The sequence below is a fragment of the Dendropsophus ebraccatus genome, chromosome 5 (genome assembly GCF_027789765.1).
Source record: "Dendropsophus ebraccatus isolate aDenEbr1 chromosome 5, aDenEbr1.pat, whole genome shotgun sequence".
Lineage (NCBI taxonomy): Eukaryota > Metazoa > Chordata > Amphibia > Anura > Hylidae > Dendropsophus > Dendropsophus ebraccatus.
In genome coordinates this window covers 81,030,375-81,045,256 of record NC_091458.1, presented here as the reverse complement: position 1 = coordinate 81,045,256, position 14,882 = coordinate 81,030,375, and the positions used below count along the sequence as shown (strand labels likewise).

The window sequence follows — 14,882 nt, the reverse complement described above, 5'->3', positions numbered from 1 at the left end:
ATCTCTGGCATAGTGCCACAACAAGCGAGGGACAATCTCCGACCATACGAGTACGCATTCAGAGAATAAGGAACCAATGCGCTCTATATCCGCCCGCATAAGCGTCCCCAACTCGCCTATTTTGCAATGACACAGGTCATTGCCCCCAGCATGAACTACGAGAATGACCGGGCCTGTAGCTGCAGCCGCGAAGGCCATGACTTCCGGGAGCACCTGCTGCCACCGCAATCCACGGATCCCCCTCCACGACACTCGGATGTGTCTAAAACCAAGGCTCCGACCTCCCGGACGAACCTCCGCCCTTTGACCGGCCCGGAATATGTAGGAATGGCCCACTATAAACACCGAGGGAGGCACGATCCCTAAAAGAAAACAAAGTTAGTACTTATAATAACTCAGGTCTAACGTATCGCGCATAGCAGCCGGAGCGCCACCGGCCAATCCTCTTGACCGTTTCCTCAGACAAGCCTGCCCTGGCTGCCTCCGTGGCCGCCCCGATTCTAAATGAGTGGGTCCCGTAATCCTGTGCCCTGAGCCCCAACCCCCTAAGCAAAGTGCGAAAAAGAGACCTAAACTGGTAAACTGTAAGGGGAGTCCCATCCTCATGCAGCAAAAACTGAGTACCCGGGACCCTAACTCGCAAAAATTCACCCACCAACTTGACCGGGCACACCTGACCATCAATGGACCATAACGGCAGCCAGGCCCCCTGACCAAGCTGGTCGGTCTTGGACTTCCTGATCCGAACCCTGACCGCCCTATCTCCCATAACCACATCCGACTCCATTAACCCACCAGCTTTGTTCTTAGACAGCGGAAGGAGCTCACCCACCCTAAGGGCCCCAAAAAAGGCTAGACCAAACGCCGCTGCCAGAAGGGCAGTCTCATAAGGAGATCTGCAAGCAATAGGGCAATGAGCAACTAAACGAGCCAGCAACTGGTAAGAAACCGGCCTACGGTCATCCGCAGAGACCCTCTCTTTCTTCCATCCCTTCAACGCTTGCCTGATTAAGAACGCCCGCGTGACATCTTCCCAACCTAGAAGTTTGAAATAAAAGGAAACTCCAGCTAGCCTCCGCTGCGCAACTGAACCCGACGCGCCATTCTGCCGCAAGCGCAACAACAATTCCATTGTGACCTCCAGGCGACTATTCGAGTTGTGGACGACATCCCTCGAGCCCACCAAGGCACCCCACTCCTCCCACGCCTTACCATGCAGCTGCCATGTGGCCGGAGAGACCGACGCTGCAACCAAAGACATCATTTCAGGTCCACCAAGTTCCATAGACGCTCTGGGCATTCTCTGCCCGTTTCGGCCGCCATAGGCAAAAGACTCCGGAACTCCTGCCAATTAAAGCGAGACAAAGCATCAGCAACCCTGTTATCCACGCCCGGGACGTGACTGGACCTGAAATAAATGTTAAAATCAAGACAACGAAGAACCAGATGTCTCAACAGGTTAACCACGGGTGTGGAAGAAGAAGACAAATTATTAATACACATTACAACGCTCATGTTGTCGGACCAGAAACAAATGTGACGGTTGGCAAGCTGAGGACCCCAGATCTCCACCGCAACCACTATAGGAAACAGCTCAAGAAGCGTAAGGTTGCCGCAGAGACCCCGGGCCCCCCAGGCCGCCGGCCACTCTGCCGCACACCACTCATTGCCAAATATGGCCCCGAAGCCAACGGAACCAGCTGCATCCGTAAAGAAAGCTAACTCCTGGTTCGTCATGCGTTCACTCATCAGGCAGGTACGTCCGTTGTAGTGGGACAAAAATTGGAGCCAGATCCGGAGGTCAGCCTTGATAACGCCTGTAAGGCGTATTCTATGCCCCGGGCACTTTGCCCCTCTAGTGGACATGGCCAGGCGTCTGGAAAAAATGCGCCCCATGGGCATGCCTCGGCAAGCGAAAACTAGGTTGCCCAACAACGACTGCACTTGCCTGAGAGTGACTTTGTTCACAGCCAAAAAACCTTGAATTAAGCTACACATTTTCTCCAGCTTGTCGCTAGGAAGGCGGAAAACCATCTCCACCGTGTCTATCTCGATACCCAGGAAGGTTAGCCGAGTGGAAGGGCCCTCGGTCTTGTCCTCGGACAACGGTACCCCGAACTTGTCCATGAAAAACTGAAAAGTGGTTAACAAATGCAAACAAGAATGATCCCCATGAGGACCCACAAACAGAAAATCGTCTAAATAGTGCAGAACCGCATTTGATCCTATCTCGTATCGCACCACCCACTCCAAGAAGGAGCTGAAAACCTCAAAGTAGCGGCACGATATGGAACAGCCCATAGGCAGGCACATGTCATAATAGAAAAAACCGTCCAGCTGAAAACCTAACAAATGGTGACACTCGCGGTGAACGGGGAGCAATCGGAAAGCCGCTTCCACGTCCGATTTGGCCATGAGGGCACCCGGGCCTGCCTTCCTCACCAGCATAACCGCTCTGTCAAACGAAACGTAAGAGACTGAAACATCATCTTCCGGTATACCGTCGTTTACCGACGTCCCTTTAGGGTGCGAAAGATGATGAATGAGTCTGAACTTACCTTCCTCTCGTTTCGGAACAACACCAAGCGGCGACACCCGCAGGTTATCGAAAGGGATGGCATCGAAGGGGCCAGCAATACGCCCCAGCGCAACTTCCTTCGCAATCTTCTCTCTCATAACCTGAGGGTGCTCACGCGCCGACCTGAGATTGCTCGAAAACTGAGGCAAACTGGAAAACAGAAACGGAATGAAAAAACCTTCAGTGAAGCCTTGAAGAACTATCGCTGCTTCGCTCTCATTGGGGTATATTTCTAGCCAAGGGCGCATCGCGAGAACGTTCACTGGCGTCCTTGGCTTCGGCCGCAGGGTTTTTTGCGGCAGGCTTACCTGCGGGTCGGGGGCATCGTACGACCGCATGAGCACCGCCGCAGGAGGAGCACTCGTGCCTGTACTTGCATATACCGGCAAATTTGCAGTGACCCTCGTTGAAGAGCCAGCAGGCGCCCGGTCTCCGCACGGCCACTGCGCCTGAAGTTGAAGGCGCTCCCTGGGCAGTGGCCGGGCCAAGAAAGGGGGCCGTTCTGGGGGTCATCATTAACCTCAGCCAGACATCCGTGGCCCTAACTCCCCAACCGATGTCCGGCTGGAGCGCCAGACGCCTACGGAAGTCCTCGTCATACCGCCACCAGGCAGAGCCTCCGTGAGACTTGTATGCATTGTATATACTATCAAAATATACAAAAAGCTCGGAGCAACGCTCCGGGTGTTTTTGACCCATAACGCAACCAAGGACTGAGAACGCCTGAACCCAATTGTTCAAGGTCTTAGCCACCCGAGGCTTTCTGTCAGTAAATTTTACGTTGCTGTCCGAATAAGGACGCCTCTCCTTGTCAACAGTATGTTGATCTACAGACACCAAGGACCATATATCAACATACTGATTGCTCCAAATTTTTTCCCTCGTTTCAACATCAAGGTGCGTACCCAGCGGGCTGATTCCACAGAAAAAGGAATCCTTGTGTAAGCCCGCCAGGGGAGGGGGGGCCTTAATTACTGGTGACCCTGAAGGGGGCACCATTGCTGCCGCTGGCAACCTACCCAATATAGACTGTAAAACTGACACCACATCGGATTCCTTGGAACCACCGCTACCCCAGGCCCCTGTGAAATTAAACTCACCGCTTCCTGACGCGTTCGGAACCCCCTGAGGAGAACGCTGAGGTACCGACCGGAGAGTCGGATCCGGAATCGGGGCTTCCACCGGAAACGTTGCAGGCAAAGCAGGGAACCTAGGAGGAGAAGGCGCCCTGCGTCCACGGTGATCCCTCTGGGGCCGGGCAGACGTTTCAGAGGCGCTGGAAACCTCCGAAGAAGACGGGGAACGCCAGCGGGAGGATCTAGAACGTCTGGAACTACCGGACACCCTGGATCGACGACTGGAGCGGCGATGGTAAGAACCAGCTGATCTGCGGCGACAGTGGCGCCGATAATCCTGGGATGCAGACGATGATCCAGATCTACTGCGGCTGCGTCTGGGGCGACGGGAGCGGGAGCGATGGCGGGACGTGCTAGCGCGCGGCAATGCTACCCCGGCCGGGGGAACAGCACATGAGGGTCCTGCCCCATTATCGATGCCAGCAGGGAAGGTTTGCCCTAAGGGCTGCCCCATACCCTGCGGTGCAGGCCCTGCACTAGATGATGGAGGGGGTGCTACCTCCGCCTGGGACATTCTAGATGCTTCCTCCATTTGTGTGGGCTGGGCTGACGGGAGGGGGGCTTCCCCCGAAGAAATACTGGCCTGGCTCCCCATTCTATACCAGGGAAGTCTAACTGGCACCGCAGCTGGGGTACTAAATAACACGGGCCTGATGGGCTGTAGAAAAGAAGCAGCCCCTCTCTCCACAATAGTGGCTGAGGCTACGGCAGAACCTGGGGCCTCACACGGCGCCAGGCTGTGAACTGCCGTGAGTGACAAACCTCCGGAGGTGTCCCCTTCTAGCTGTGACTCAGGGGCTTGGGAAAGCGCCGGCCGGGGATCCGTTTCGGCACGCTGCTGAGACGCTGACCGGGCCGCAGGGGAAGACGCTGCCGAGACTCCTCTCCTCCGCCTGCCACGTGACCCGCCGGAAACCGGAAGCTGGGGGCTGGGACTCAGGCGCACAGGAGCACGGGATCGCCTCGCGGACCGCCGCTCCATTCCGCTCTGCTCACAGCTAACCGGAGGGGGGTTGAACCCAGCCAGAAAGCGGCTGAGCCAGCCCTCACCCTCCGAGGCGGCACGCGCCTGAAGCGCAGCACGCAGATCCTCATCAGCCGATGCCATGGACGCAGACCGCTTCTCAAACCGCTCCAGAGAAGGCAGGTCAGTGAGAAAGCGCGGGCCAGCTAGGTGTTATATAGGGGGGAGGGGAGATCTGCCCACAAACCCATTGATTGGCCCAAAAAACCCGGGGCTAACAGTTATTGGCCTCCTAACAGCCCAGTTATCCCAAAGGGGGAGGGGAACAGAGGTGGAACATTGAGGGAGCTATTAACCCCTTCCTGGTGGCCCATACGATCCCAGCTAGGGAGCGCATGGAGGGACCCCCTCATACAGTCAGGCCTCACCCATTCCTATAACGGACGGGTGCTGTTCAAATAATAACATTATAGAGGGAGATATATCACAGTCTGTGCATGGGAGTAGTTACCCATAGCAATCAGATTGCTTCTTTCATTTTTAAAAAGGCCTTGAAAAATGAATCCAAGAATCTGACTGGTTGCTATGGGCAACTGCTTCCTTGTTGATAAATCATCCCCCATAGTTCCTTTATTTACAGTTTATAGCTCCAACCTATGCTGCAGTGCTGTACAGAGATTGTAGTCTGTCATGCTGTCCTCACTGCTGCAGTTTCTTCTGGGCTCAGATGTTACATGTTAGGGGTGTGGCTAAAGAAATGTGGAGGCATAACCCCACCCACCTGATGACTCACTGTTCCTACACTGGCAGGAACAGAAAACAGAAAGGGAACATGACATCACAGGAAGTAAAGAAAACACAGGCAGAGTGGTCATGTGACTGAGCCTGAAGTGCTCTAAATAAAAAATAAAAGTGTTTCTAGAATATGCAACACCCAGAGGTCAATGCAATGCTAGTTTATTAAAATATCCCGGACAACCCCTTTAAGGTATTTGTGTTGTCCACAAAGAGAAGGATTATTATTCTTTTACACTGCACCTTTATTGCCAAGTATTAATTTTGCATTGCACTAAAGTTTACAGTAAACTGTTCACTCGCTTAAAGGGAATCAGTCACTTGTTTATGCTGCCTTAAATGAGGCCAGTATAAACTAGTGACAGAAATGCTGAGCAGATTGGGGTTTCTACTTATTTTATTTTGTTTAGCCGTTCTATTAATATGCAGGAGAATAGTATTCTTGTCACACCCCTCCCCCCACCCTGCAGCTTCTGATTGACAGGTGACTGCCTATCTAAAGCATGGATAGATAACTGCCAATCAGCAGCTGGTGGGCAGAGTTTTCTGCTTCTCATGAATATCCAGGACTACTGGGCTCATGCACATAATGGAGAGGACTATTTATTGTCCATGTGAGTCAGGAGGATATCTCAAAATCAGCTGCACAGAACAATGTAAGTGATAGATCATTCTGATCAGCTTTTCTGTAACTATTTTATGCTACCCTGAGATAGAACAGCCTAAACTTTCTGACATCTGAATCTTTTTAAGAACTGGACACTGTGTTTACTTCATCTTCACACCTGTACCTGTTTTACATTCAAATAATTGTGTTAGTATACCCGAGGGTGGGCATACCCACCATGATAAGTGCCTACTCGGCAGGGCCAGCGTCAGCACTGGACTTACCTGGGCAAGTGCTGGGGCCCACAGTGCCTCTAGGGGCCCAGAGAGGGAGAGGGGCCTGGTGTTTTAATGTTCTGCCTGCTCACTGTTGTGAGTGCTGAACATCAGAGGACACAGGAGAAGGACCTGCACAGAGAGAAAAAAAGGGTGAAGGACCTGATCACATGACTGGAAGGTCCTCAACCTTACAGTGTGAAGAGCAGCTGAACAGAGAGGAAGGGGTAGAAGACTAAGCTTTAAGTGCTGTGTGTCAGTGTCGGAGTTTATCAGTGTCAGTCTGTCAGTGTCTGTCAGTGTCAGTTAGTCAATGTCAGTCAGTGTCAGTATCAGTAATGTGTGTTTGTGTATGTTAGTGGTGTCTCGAATGAATGTGTGTGGATGATGGGTGCATAGTAGATAGCTGAGGGGCCCGCTCAGGCTCTGTCACCCAAGGGCCCACAAAAACCTGGAGCTGGCCCTGCTTCTCGGTACACCCAACACCTAGCCCACTGCTAATCCAGCACCTAGCAAGCTCAGGTTACTGCACTCAAATCTCTCCTAATAGATAGAAATGGTAGAAATATGATAGATAGATAGATAAGCATACCCTGTTCATGGATTGAATAAACCTCCTTATATTTTTTTCACCTTATTGGAGTGCTACAGCAATATTTTGTTTTTTTTTAGATAGATAGATAGATAGATGATAGATAGATATATAGATAGATAGATAGGATAGATAGGAGATAGATAGATAGATGATATATAGATAGATAGATAGATAGATAGATAGGATAGATAGGAGATAGATAGATAGATGATAGATAGATAGGAGATAGATAGATAGATGATAGATAGATAGGAGATAGATAGATAGATGATAGATAGATGATAGATAGATAGATAGATAGATAGATAGATAGATAGGAGATAGATAGATAGGAGATAGATAGATAGATGATAGATAGATAGATAGATAGATAGATAGATAGATAGATAGGAGATAGATAGATAGATAGATAGATAGATAGATAGATAATAGGAGATAGATAGATAGATAGATAGATAGATAGATAGATAGATAGATAGATAGATAGATAGGAGATAGATAGATAGATAGATAGTTAGATAGATTTGATGATTTGTCAGTGCTTAGCTATTATTTGATATCTCCAAGGCAATATGATCTTTACATTTATAATATTGGATATTATTAATTGACTCCCACAAGCCCGAGATTTCTCCTGAATACCCAAGACACCTTTGTCACCATTGTTTTTTATTTATGGTGTTCGGTTTCTCTATTTGTATATATTATGCACCCTCCTGCCCTTTTTGAGTCTCTTGTATCAGGACTCGCGTCTCCTTCAGTCAAGTCCTATGTCTTTCACTGGCACGGCTCTCCAAATCACCATGGTTACTCTACAAGGAGACTCAAGGGAGCTGGTCTTCACATCCAGTAACTATGGAGACAAGGGGATGGTTGGCAAATGAGAGTCCAGCAAGGTCAGATGAACAATGCCACAGCAATGTGGAAGCAATGGCCTGTTTATTTCAGCCCATATTTGATGGTTTACTTCACACTGTGTTAGCTGAGGCATTTGATTAACTCCTTCTTTGCTCCAGAGTTCAGCACATCAGTGGTTTGTTATGGTGTGATGGGTAACATAGTCATGAATGGCTCATTGTGTACACTGCGATATAGTAACCTGGCAACCCATATGTAGTATATGTAGTCAGATTATCCCCAGCTCATCCTGCAAGTTCAGATGGTTTCCCAGGAAATAAATATATAAATATTATTAAAATAATAAGATAATTGCATCTCATTACCATACATTATGAGAATTACACGTATCAGAGTAACACTGGATGAGAAGGAAGCTGAAGAATATGGTAAGCATTCGATTTTAGCTTCCCAGCCTGATATTGGGATAAAGATGTAATAACAAGTCAGAAAAAAGTCACGTGGTTTTATATATTATAAACGTATTACACAGACACAGAGATGGAAATCTTGCAGTAAATTTTGGCCTGCAAAGTTTATCATGTGAGTGTTTTTATAGTAATAAAGTTGTGGTCAGATTGTAGGAGGACATTTCTGTCTGCTTTTGTCTTTACTCATGCTTATATCCTCTCACTGTCACATACAGGCTTTCTCCGATACTTCCCCTATTAAGTGTAACTCCATACCCTATACCATTAGCCTCCTAACGTTCCAATTTGTAAACATGCATTTCATCAAGATCTATGTCTCATAACCATAATCTATGGCCACTACACAATCCTACCCCATTTTGTTATGTTGTAGCCTTGTGCTAAAATAAATAAAAAGTCAAGTTTTTCCCCATAAGGGCATGTGCACACTAGGGAATCCACATCAATGACTTCCAGCGCATCCTGTGCGCGCTCCTGCTTGGAGTTCTGCCCATCCCATAGGCTCCATTCTGTGATTAGGCCGATTCCGCCATTCACGCAAAGAATTGACATGACAATTCTTTGGGTGGGCGACGGACGACAAAGAGCGACGGAATCTGCTGTAAGTTATCAGCGCAAATTACATAGTGTGAACATACCCTTATACTGAACTCTGCAGTTTAAAATAAAAGTATTTAGACCCTATCCTCAGTACTTAATTGAAGCACCTTTGGCAGCCATTACAGCCTCCAGTCTACTTGGGTATGATGCCACAATGTTTGCACATCTAAATTTAGGTCTTTTCTGCCATTGTTCTCTGCAGATCCTCTAAAGCTCTGTCAGGTTAAATGGGGATAATAGGTGGACAGCCATTTTCAGGTCTCTCTAAAGATGTTTGATTGTTCAGGGCTCTGGGTCACTTAAGGACATTTACAAAGTTGTCCCTAAGCCACTCGAGGACATTGGAAGTGTGCTTAGGGTCATTGACTTGTGGAAAGGTAAATGTTTGTTCAGTCTGAGGTCTAGAGCTAAGGATTTAATTAGGAATAAATCCGTACTTTGCATAATAAAAGCGACTCTGTACCCACAATCTGACCCCACCAAACGGCGTACCTTCGGATAGCTGCTTTTAATCCAAAATCTGTCCTGGGGTCTGTTCGACAGGAGATGCAGTTATTGTCCTAAAAAACAACTTTTAAACTGGCAGCCCCGTGCCCAACGGCCGTGGCCTAGATTATGTATGCATTAGGCTGGTACAATCTCTCTTTCCCTCCTCCCCGCCCTCCTCATCATTAGGAATGCTCCAGGCAGATTGTCTCCTATTTATCAGCTGTGTGAATACTGAACATGGGCTGGATCATTAAGGCACCTGTGCAATGTTCAGACAGGAGAAAATGTTCCAGTGGCATTCCTAATGATGAAGAGGGCGGGGAAGAGGGACGGAGGAGTGATGCAAAGTTAGGGCCCAGATACTCTAAGCCCTGGCTGTTGGGCACGGGGCTTCAAGTTTAAAAGTTGTTTTTTAAGGACAATAACTGCATCACCTGCCAAACGGACCCCAGGACAGATTTTGGATTAAAAGCAGCTATCCGAAGGTACAAGTGGTTTAAGGGTGGGCAGATTGTGGGTACAGAGTCACTTTAAGCTTTTCTTCAAAGCTGACCAGTCACCCTATACCAGCTGCTGAAAAATACCCCACAGCATGATGCAGCCATCACCATGCTTTATGGTTGGCATAGGATTGGCAGGTGATGAGCAGTGCCAGGATTCCTCCTGACATAATGCTTAGAGATGAGGGCAAAAATGTCATCTTTGTTTCATGCAAACTTCAGACAGGCTTTCTTGTGTCCTTTAATGAGAGGCTCGTTTCTGGTCAGTCCGCCATAAAGCCTAGATTAGTAGAGTCCTGCAGTGATGGTTGATCTTCTGGAAGTTTTTCCTATCTGCTCAACGGATCTCTGGAGCTCAGGCAGAGTGACCATTGGGTTCTTGGTCACCTGTCTTAAAAAGGCCCTTCTCGCCCGATTACCTTGGTAGGGTGGTCTGCTCTAGGAAGAGTCTTGTTTGTTCCAGTCTTCTTACATTTAAGTAGTATGGAGTCCATCTCTTCTCGGCCTTTTGGCTAAGATCAAGTGTACTATCTGTTCTTATCAGTTTAATATCTGATACGTCCCCTATCTGGGGACCATATATTAAATGGATTTTTAGAATAGGGAGATAGAGGGGAAGCTTGCTCTGTCCTCTCCAGGCATTGACCTGGTATTGCAGTGCCTCCAGGTTCAGTGCACCACAGGCAGTGAACTCTACAGGCAGTTCTTTCCACCTCATGGCTTGTTTTTTTGCTCTGATATGCATTGTCATCTATAAGACCATATATAGACAGGGATGTGTCTTACCATATTCAATGTCCAATGACCTGAATTTACCACAGGTAACTCCAATCAAAAGAAGCATCTCAAAGATGATCAAGACAAATGGGAGGCCCCAGAGCTAAATTCCAAGTGTCGTGGCAAAGTCTGAATACTTATGCCCATGTGAACCTAGTTTTTCCTAATACATATGCAAACAAAAAATAAAATTCTGTTTTCACATTTATTATGGGGTACTGAGTACAGAATGATGGGGGGAAACCTGAAAACTCAGATGCTGCCTGGAGCTTTAGTTATATTTTAAATGCCAATACAAGGGACTGATCTCCTGGATAAAATTAGCAGCATGTGCATATTGACCCAGATTTATCAATCTGTCTGAGGACAACAACTGCTTTTCCCAGGGCAATTAATCACAACCCAGCTTATATTTCCTAACAAGCTCTGGCAAAATGAAAGCTACGCTGTGTTTGGTTGCTCTTGGAAAACCAGACAGTTTTTGACCTGACAAATTGATAAATCTGGGCCATTGTGTTACTTACATATATGTGGTTTAATTGCAATACAATACTTTAATGAGATAAAGAACAGGTTTTACTGTATATATGCAACATCAATGTAATATACTGTAATATATATTTCTGAACTCTTGTCTGGAATGTTGATATTCAGCAGGCTCAGTTTATTTGTGGATTTTTAGTTCCTTATATAGTGTAACTTATTCTGCAGTGCTGTACAAAGAATACCCCCATCTAATTTTCTATAATATACCCTCATACTAGGGTCAATGTCATGGGAAGCTATAAACCTTTAAGTATATTCTTGGAGGGGGGGAGAACACCAAAGTATGCATAGAAAAACTTAAAAATGTTGCTCTTGGTCATAGCCCAGTTCCCAGCTCCACATGGCACTAGAAGGCTGGATCCATTTCTACAACAAGCATATCTATCATTGGAGACTAGTCAGGAGGCCTCCAATGTTCCTCTTTGCTCATGTACCAGTCTTCCATTTGCTTTCATGTAATGTATTTTTGATCTTGTATTGTTCCTGTTTGTTACCCCTATCGCTTGTATAGCGCTTTGGAATTAAGGGCGCTTTATAAATAAATATTAATAATAATAATAATTATAGCAACAATAATAATGTAAATAATGATGTCAAGATAATCTAATACTAGGAGGCCTTAAGGCCCTTTTACACAGGCTGATTATTGGCAATGAACATAGCTGGGAACACTCCTGTGGCTTATAATTGGCCTATGTAAAGTTGTCAGCGATCAGCTGAGGAGTGTGAAAATGCTCACTCAACGGCTGATGGTATCTCTTGTGCAGGCGGTAAAGTTTATTGCTGTCAGCCGCACATCTTCCTGTGTAAAAGTCAAGACGCAGCTCGCTTGCATCCATGCACGGCCCCAGTCCGTGTAAAAGGACCTCTCATCCACAGCAACATTTGTTTTATCACCGATATGAAGATAACACCTGGGAGACACTGTGACATATGACCAAACAGAAGTTTGCCTTTTGAAATTCATGGTCTGCTTTCATAGTTCTGATAAGTTGGATACCAGTTGGATTCTGGGGTTTTATAGGTAAAGGCTGATGTAGCATGTAGTTGTATTGCTCACTTAGAACAAGACATTATTTTTAGACTGAAGTGTGCTTTACTGGTGTAAGCCTGGTGTCTCAAAATCTATTCCCCTCATATGTGTTTACTGAGCTGGAGGGAGGGGAGCCTGAAATATACATGAGGGTAAACACAGCGGGGTGGAGGTGCAATTCTGTGGATGAGCTGCTGATGAGAACACCATATTGTGACTGCTGAAACTGGTCCCTGGTGTCTTCATTTATATGCTTTGTTTTTATGGACGCTTGTATGATGAATTGCAACCCTGGATCGGGAAGTGCAATCTGTGTTTAATACAGAGAGTGTTCTATAGGAATATGAGTGGTTTATATTGGTAGTACATAACTGCACAGCTACTACAAGAATGAGAAAACTGGTAAAGAGTATAGGTATAGAAAATCTTGTCTCTCTTCATGGGCTATAATTAGATCCCTCATTTTAGGCAGATTATCTGTTATTTGGAGAGATGAGTGGAAGTTACTCATGCTGTGATTTTGATAGCATCTGCCAGAACCAATAATATATTGCTAAAATTGAGGTGTCCCAGACCAATTATGGTGAATCATAAAATGGCTATCCTATTGTTTTCTTTGTTTTTCTAACCAGTCTCTTACACATGATACTGTCACTTAGCGTGCCTGCTTAGAAAAGAGTGCAAGCTACAAAGAAAAAAATCAAAAAAGCAAATGATACACAGAGTTTAGGGAGTCAAATGGTAAGCATAGCAATTCAAGAAGTACACCGAATATGATAACCTGTATGTCTTTTGTCTAAAAAGCTAATGGTCATCTTCTACATTTTTTATTTTTCTACTTTTTCTTGTTTACTATTTTTTATCATTGTAAAATCACTAAAATGGACTCTTTAATTACTTGACACCCCTCCAAAAAAGTCTAATAATTATAGGTACCTCCAAGTTGCTGGCAAGACACAGATATCTGGTGGCATAGTTTCCAAGGCAACTGTGCTGCGCTCACAGCCTATCCTGCAAAACTCCTTTCCAGCTCATTTGGTTGCCTTGGTAATATACTACCTGGTCTGCCAGCTGTGTCTTCCACCTTTTGGTTTGAGATGTGAAAGTCATCAACACTTGATCTACATTTACCCAGAGGCATAGTCTAGCTTTAAAAATAATACAAATAAATAGAAGAAATTATCATTATTAACTAATGGGGATACGGTTCTATAAATTGTCATTGTATCATGACCACAATGTGCATTTCAGCTTAAGGCTATGTTCACACTACGTATATTTCCGGCCGTAGTGCGAACCGCAAATATACGCCCGTAGTTTTGAGGTTGGAAGTATACGATTTCCGGCCGCACAATGCACACTACGTATAAGGCCGGATCGTGCACGGCGCCGTGAAAAATGACCATTGTTTGCGGACGGAACTGTTCCAACTCAAGGCCGTGGATTTCCATGCGGTCCCGTACGAAGTACTTATTTCAGCCAAATTGAACTTGATTTTTAGATTAAAAAGGTTCTGTGTGGTTTACGGGGCTGGGCGAAGATTTCCAGGTAAATTACCTGTTTCAGACCGCTTCGAAACAAGCTAGGAAGCATAACTGTACTACGGGCGTATGTTCACGGTTCGCCCGCATGTTCGGAATCCGGCCCCATGTCTATTTTTCCCACAACTGTAGTTTCAGCCGCACATGTCTGGTGGCTGAGTAGAAGGACACACAAAAAAGCACAAAGGCTCTCAAGTGGTGGCTGAGAAAAACTTCTCTTTACTGACTATTCACGAGCTGAAATCAATCAAATCACATGATATTCTATTTGATAGATTTTTTTCACTTGACCATCGCTACTAACATTTACTTATTTGTTATTTGTACAGCAACTTGTTTTCAAAGTGGGATACATCTTAAACTAAAGGGTGTATGAATGGCTGCAGGCTCTTTATTCTTTGGTGGTGTTCCTAGAAGTCTGACTTAAAGGAAAATTCTAGGGCAAAGTCATATTATGCAATAGAAATATGCAAACGTACAGGATCTGCAGCAGATTTGATGGCGCAGATTTGAAGTTGCAGATTCAAAGCAAATCAAATCTGGGTCATCAAATCTGCTGCAGATTCAGATCTGTGCTATCAAATCTGCTGCAGATCCTATACGTGTAAACGCACCCTCAAAGTTTTTCTGAGTAAGTTAATCCAGTGTATAACATCCATAGCCCTGAACAGGACACATAACCTGACTGCTGGTGACCCCCATTTTTGAGAACAGGTAACAAGTCTCCTGTCAAACACTTTAATCAGCTATCTATGCCCACTCTTATAGAGAATGAATGGAACGATGATCGGCATGCACATTCTGGGAAGTGTCAGCATCTGAACCCCCCAACTCACATTGAATTATATAGTAACCTTGATCCTGAAATCCTGAGGATAGAGGATAACTTTGCAAGTTGAGAGGACCCCTCTAGGACATAAAATTAAGAGGTTAAAATGATACATACACTTACATTCCCTAAACTTGTCTCCCCTTCTGCTGTCCCCTCACCTTTTATGAGCCCGTTCACAATATGGAAATCAGGCGGAGATTCCAAGCGGAACCCCTGCCCGCGGACTCCACACGAAATCCCGTCTGCTATCTGTTTCAATAAGGTGCCTTGCGCACCTCCATGTGCC

At 46.1% G+C, this 14,882-nt stretch overlaps 1 non-coding gene across 1 annotated transcript; it reads left to right on the top strand.

Moving 5' to 3' along the window:
* The first annotated feature begins 10,359 nt into the window (after positions 1 to 10,359).
* LOC138794232 (U2 spliceosomal RNA) lies at positions 10,360 to 10,550 on the top strand. Its single transcript, XR_011363388.1, has one exon. It is a non-coding gene; the product is annotated as a U2 spliceosomal RNA (small nuclear RNA).
* The last annotated feature ends 4,332 nt before the right edge of the window (positions 10,551 to 14,882 follow it).